This window comes from Triticum dicoccoides, chromosome 4B, assembly GCF_002162155.2.
Source record: "Triticum dicoccoides isolate Atlit2015 ecotype Zavitan chromosome 4B, WEW_v2.0, whole genome shotgun sequence".
NCBI classification, from domain to species: domain Eukaryota; kingdom Viridiplantae; phylum Streptophyta; class Magnoliopsida; order Poales; family Poaceae; genus Triticum; species Triticum dicoccoides.
The window spans coordinates 430,508,219-430,514,863 of record NC_041387.1 but is presented as its reverse complement, the minus strand read 5'-3'; the positions used below and the strand labels follow the sequence as shown (position 1 = coordinate 430,514,863).

At 39.9% G+C, this 6,645-nt stretch overlaps 1 protein-coding gene and 1 long non-coding RNA gene across 9 annotated transcripts in view; both read left to right on the top strand.

Annotated features, from left to right (window-relative positions):
- The window catches only part of LOC119290690, an 8,719-nt gene extending 7,265 nt beyond the window's left edge, over positions 1-1,454 (top strand). For 7 of the 8 annotated variants that reach the window (XR_005141964.1, XR_005141963.1, XR_005141965.1 and 4 more), the window contains one exon: positions 1,093-1,454. The gene's annotated coding sequence lies outside the window, so the exon portion shown is untranslated. Of the gene's footprint in view, positions 1-1,033 lie in introns of all 8 variants that reach the window. The other variant, XM_037569328.1, reaches the window with a different exon arrangement.
- Positions 1,455-1,540: 86 nt separating this feature from the next.
- LOC119290692 lies at positions 1,541-3,093 on the top strand. The gene is made up of 4 exons (XR_005141968.1): positions 1,541-1,595; positions 1,803-1,943; positions 2,056-2,149; positions 2,781-3,093. It is a non-coding gene; the product is annotated as an uncharacterized LOC119290692 (long non-coding RNA).
- The last annotated feature ends 3,552 nt before the right edge of the window (positions 3,094-6,645 follow it).

Genomic DNA, 6,645 nt, shown 5'->3' with positions numbered 1-6,645 from the left:
GACAAAACTTCCTTTAGCAATACACTAATTCAGAATACTCATAAATTCTTTTCTTAGTCGTTTTCGATTTTGCACAAATGTGATTCTCAATTTATTTATTTCTATCAGAATTCATCTATGAAGCCTCAAAAAGTAGTCTCTGTTCAATACATGCTATTTTTTTGCTCAAAAAAATACATGCATAATGTGTAACTTTTCTGTCAATTGAAAGCGAATTTCGTTAACCTGTTAGATTTTATATTAGATTAACCGCACCTGTGTGTTTCTATCAGCTTTTACTGTATGTTCTTCAGTGGATCAGGTGCATCAGGCTGTAGGTGTTGTTGACCGCAAAGCTATAAATCCACCTATGCATAATGCTTTTGTCCGCGCAACTAAGATCAATTTTCTTTTTCATTTATGGTGAAATCTTATTCTACAAGAGGCAAAAAGTCAATACTGATTGTTCTTAATGTTAATGTGTTTATATTTTGTAATCTTTTTCTCGCTTTCCCAAGATTGGTTATAGATAGTTCGCGGATGTTACCTGCGAAAGCTGGAATGATCTCTTCAGTGTATGGTCAGACTAGGGAGGGTTATTTTTTGCTCTACTAATGTTGCATGGACCAATGTTCAAAATCTAATATAACTAAAAGTTCATTGCTTAATTAATAAACTTTCCAAAAATTATGAGCTAGAAACTGTGATTATCAATAGTAACGTTTGATTCATCCCAATATTTAAGATTACAGGGTCAAGGTTCCTTTTCCTTATAGTAACCATGGTTTTATTATTTGGCTTCTTCTGCATATCCTTTAGCATTACTGAAAGGAAGAAACTATTGTTGTGAGAGTCTCATGGCCCATTAGAACACCCTCTTCAGAGAGAATACTCCAGATCTATTGTATGATTTAGTTGTGGCATTGATTTTTATTTAGTACGAATACTCACCTAATAAATCTATTAAACAATCTAAATATAACCGACTCACAGATTAGCTTGTGCCATTGTTGATTTTTTATTTATCGTGTTATTCTTATTTTTGAGATTGCAGGCCTGGCACATACTGTTTCCAAATATATTATATACCTAACTAATCATTTGGCGTCTCAGGCGCAAGAGCTTGAGGCGTTTGCACAAATTGCTTTCTTCACACAAGGCCATGGATTTGATCATCGATGGACGTCACCGACCACCTATTCTAACTCTGGCAAGTACCCGATGATACATGATCCCACCAGCTCTTGTGATGTACCATGTAAACTACCGTGTGATCTGCCTTTTTTTGTGAACACGGCCTCTTTGGCACGTCTATCCATCCTTTTGTACTCAATATCTACCTTGTACAAATATTGCATCCTTTATTTTACCATGTATGAACATTTACATCCTTTAAATGTGTTTACTATCGTTTTGGTCGCTATGGAGATCTGTTGTTACTATCGTTCTGTATCCATTGATGATGTCTCCTATTATATGTGAATGTTCTTTTCTTTTGGTTATCATGTTTGAATACGTATGCTAAACCTGGCTTCCTACTAAATTGAGTATTATTTGCTTGGCTAGATCGTTGGGACCGGCACCCTCGCGCCAAGAAAAGAAAACAATAATTAATGGTTGGTTTCCCCACTTGAATGGTTGAGGAATTCATTCATTTGGCAAAATGTCTCCCTCTTTTCACGCTGCTTGCTTATCATTGTTATGCGGCATCTGGAATCTTTTTTGAGTAAATTGTTGTCTGTTATACTCAACCATGTCTCCATCTATATAAATGTATCTTCCTTTTTTGTTTGACTTCTACTTATACATAATATAATATGCAGGGCAGGGTAGACAACATGTGCCGTCAACCGTCGACAGTTCAGCTGTCACCAAATGAGCAGCTTACTGCTGAAGAAACCTTCAAGTTGTACTGCAAGCCAGTTGAGCTCTGCAATGTTATCCAAAAACGAGCCCTTGATAATGTATGTATCTATGTAACCTCCCTCCCTGAATCCTTACTACTCGCCTTGCTTTTTATTTCATTTCATACAACAACAACAATACAATGATGACTGGTTCTCCTTTGCATTGCAGCCCGCTTTTCTACAACTCCTTTACATGATACAGACAAGCTGCACAAAGAGGTTCCGCTGGCTCCACTAACAACCGTCTACGGGCGCTTGCATAGGTCAGGTGAAACCCGTCCTGTCCCCTCTTTGATTTTACTGGACGGTTGCAAAAATATGATGAGTTGTGACTCGGGAATTTTTATAATCAAAAGAAGTAATCACAGATGTAAACATTGCTAACTCTGCAAAGAAACATGCATCTGATCTAGGGACTATTGATGCTCGCAGATAGTAGTAAAGAAATAGTGATATTTAGATCCAGGCAGTGTGATGATTTTAACTCTATTTCTTTGACGTGCTCTTCGTGTAGTTAATAGCTCTGTAGGTGTTTCCTTGATTGATTAGATGTTGTGTAGGCCTTCTATGTAGATGTATTTTGTTTATAAAGCGCAAGCATTCTACGTGCTAATTAGATTTCTGTCTTTGAAGGTGATCATATTGATCTTACCTTATCGACTGCTCTTACTAAAACAAGTTGTATTTTCAACTGATTAATATCCCCGTTGTTCTTAAAAATGCTCATCACATGCTCAAGACAATCTGATTAACCGATAGACTTAACGTATCTTTTTTTAACACTATGTCTGCTTTTATCCGCGACTGATTTCTCTGATATCTCTCCCGTGCTGTGATGCAATTACTGTAAGCAGCTCCTCGTGGCCTTATGTTTTATGTTCTCGGGCACTGCAGGATACCAAGCGAGTGTTTAGGATCCCACACCGGGCATTTCTTGACATGCTCCTAGCACACCTTACGCTAATCACCGGCTCAGTATGATCGTGTTGTGCATGACGACGGCAAGATCTGTGTGATCATCTTTTTCAACACCTCTACATTGGATCTTGGAGGACCAATTAGTATGAACGCGTCGTGTCGTCATTCCTTTTGGTCTACATTATGCCCAAGACATGCAAAGTTGTGGATTGTCTGTAAGCTACCATGTGCTTTTGTACGTCCTATGCCTGTGATATTTGATACTAAACCTATTGTGCTACATGCTTTCTATGTTTATACATTGTTAGGTTGTAACATTCCAAATTTTTAATTTGGAATGTTATACATAGATCATCATTGCATATCATATTTTTGTTGCATCGTTGGCTCGATCCTAGAAATTCTATGCAACTCAAGGACCCACGGAGAGAGTTGGAGATTTCGTTATTTTCTTATTTGAGTTTTTCTCAAATTTTGAAAATAGGATAATTGATTTTATTTATTTTATCTTCAATTATTTCTACTACCAAAAGTTCAGAGAGGGAATAAAATGACTTTCTCAAAATAAAGAGATAATGAAGATTTAATAAAAAAATCAAATAAGATTTATTTTGGAGTTTTTCGCCTTTTATTTGAATTTAGGAAAAATGTGCGTTTTTCAAAATTGCATTTAGGTCACAAATCAATGTTCATCTTGTCCGTCTTGATTTTTGAAGCCGGGGAAAATTTATTTCGGGAATTTTGGAGACCGTTTAGTATTTCTTTTTATTTTTCTTTTGTGCGGAATCATTAAAAAAAACGTGAACCGCCTTTGGGCCGTGCCCGAGCGGTACTCCGCCCGGGGGCGCCTTTAAATAGCGCCGCCCCGAGCCCCCCAGGCCCGTCAGCCAACCCTAGCCGCCGCTAGCCGCCGCCGGACTCCGCCGCCGCCGCCGGAGCATCGCCGGACTTCGCCGCCGCCGCCGCCGAGGTTCGCTGCCGCCTCGATTCGCATGTCGCCGTTTTTTTATAAAAACCGAGCGGTTTTTCTTCATTTTTTTCGGTTTATTTTATTAGATTAGTTTTTTTTGGTTCGGTTAGTTAGCGAGCGTTCGCTCGTTCGTTCGTTTTAACGAACGTACTCGTCAGATCTGTTTAGTCAACGAACGTTCGTTCGTCAGCCTGTTCGTCATTTTTCTTTTCTCGGATTTAATCCGCGATTTTTCTGATCGCGATTCCTGATCTGATTTTCGTTTTAGTATAACTTTTCGCTCGTTTATCTGAATCAGGCGATTCAAGCGTCTGGAGTTTCGTCTCGAAACCCTCTTTCCGAGTAATCAACTTAAACAAGTTTTTGCTTCTGTAAAATTTGACTTAGATCCAGATTAGTAAAACGAAGCTGTTTTCTTTCGCCGTTTGACTTTCGTTGCTTTGTTTGATTTGGTTCTTTTTGCAAACCGGAGTTCTTAAGTTGAACATTCTGGTTAGATCTTTTATTCGAGTTTTACCTGTGCATTAGATGAGTACTTATTGTTTGTTTGTTTGTTTGTCCGCGATAGAATACCCGAAGTGCGCCGCCTGTTACTTCGAATCTCTAGGTTTTGCGGATCATCAGCAAGGCAAGTAACACTTTGATCATATACTTTTCCTACCCAGTTTTTATGCACTAGATCTACCCTCAAACATTGCATGATTAGGATCTAATTAAATTGTGGGATGGGAAGTAGTTGAGGTAGTACCTATTACCTGTTTTATTATCAAACCCCTGGGAGTTACTTCTACGTTTGCTTATTATGCCATGCTATGCTAGTACGTGAATTGGGTGAGTGTATCCATGACAGATGTGAGATTGTTAATCAATGGTTTATTTAAGGTGGCAACTTAAACGCACATCTGGGTGGATTGAGGCACCTGGTTTCTATCAGGACTGGCCTGTATTTCTTCGGACCGCCACCCAGGCTCAAAGGGATCATGAGATTATTCAAACTAGAAACTTACGTGTGCAGCCACAAGCCGTTATGGGCTTTGGCATAGTTGACTAAGTTGTGCAAACTCTTACGGGTAGACTAGCAGATGTAGGGGAGAGTAGGTGTACCGGTCTACCCACATGTAAGGTGCTAGCGCTTCCGAAAGACTGTGTCTCGGTCATCCGTTTCTCAAACATCATGTAGTGCGAGGAATCAAACGGAGGCGATCGAGTCTTGTGGGGAAAAGTGCGCAAACCTCTGCAGAGTGTATAAACTAATCATGGTTAGCCGTGTCCCCGGTTATGGACGTTTTGAGTATCTAGTACCTGGATATCATGTGAATCTCATCATGTTACTCTAATTTAATATTATTGGGTTTAATGAGTACTTCTAATTGGGATTGAGAATGCTGTCAACCATTCTCAATGTTTAACAACCACCATGATAGTTAAATAAATTTATTCTTTTGCAGTAGGGAAAATTTGGCTTTATGCAAAACTGTAACCATAGAGCTTTTACACCAGCCAAATAGCATGTAGTGTAACTTATTCCATTGTTATTCTCTGTGTGTTATATTGCCAGCATATTCCATGTGCTGACCCGTTTTCGGGCTGCAACGTTTCATGTTGCAGACTTTTCAAACGACGAGTAAGGTGCTTTTAGGTCGTGGTTCTATACTCAGTGATGCCGTTGGAGTTGATGGACTCGCTTATCTTCCAAGTCTTCCGCTGTTATCGTTTTTAGATGGCCTTAAGCCATATTTATTTTAATAAGTTCTCTTTTGAGACATTCGATGTAATAAGTGTGTGATTGCTACTCTGTTATAAATTCTCCAAGTACTGTGTGGTGTCAGCATTACTGATCCAGGGATGGCACTGAGCACAGAGGTCAGACTGTTTGAGGTCTGGTCGCTACAAGGTAGTATCAGAGCACACGCTGACTGTAGGACACGGCCACTAAGCCAAAGCCCTAGATCACTACTCTTTCTTTCCCTTTCTGACTCCCCATCTTTTCTATTCTTTAGGATGGCGGATGCAAGGATCAAGTTCGCACAACCAGATGAGAATTCACCTTTTGGATGTCACTTGAAGGAAGCCACTAGATACCTGAACATAGGAGTACCAAGCTTCACCAGGACTTTCAACGCCACTTTACCCGAAGAGGAGCGCTGGATGATTCAAGTCTACATTCCAGGAAGGACATTTGCACCAGTCACGGAGCCAATAGAGTTTACCTTTGATGTACCAACATGGAGCCTAGGAAAAAGCATGGCAGCTCACATCGCCATGGGACGAATTGGAGAAGTTTACTACAACGATCTCAAGAATACTGTCTACCAGATTTGTGGGCGCCGAGATGAGCATTGAGAGATGATCACCACCAGGAAGGACAGATCAATCGTAGCTTATATTCAGGAGTTAAACCAACACATCCGATGCCAGGAGAATCAGATGTGCGCAGATATGGAGGAACTACAGAAGGCTATGACCAGGATCAAGGAGCTAGAAGCAGAACTCAAGGCTACACGTAAGGACTATATGGAAGAAATCGTCGCTCTAGTAAGATAGAACGGTGACCTTAAGGAGAAGATTGGAGTATTCATGGGAGGATCAGCACCCAGAGAGGAAGAGGATGAACCTACTTGCCCAGATAATTATATCATCATTGACGACACCGACTCGGATCCTGACGACAGCGATGATGATTATGTTGATGAAGCTGGAGCAGATATCATGGAATCTTCATCGGAGCAGTTTTTCTAGTTGACCACCATAATAGTAGTAGAATTTTCCACCATTTAATTAGTTTTAGTCCAAGCACTTTTGTAACGATAGTTAGACCGTTGTATGCCCTTGTTTGAATTGATTGGAATGATATTGTGTGTTTTGTCTCAT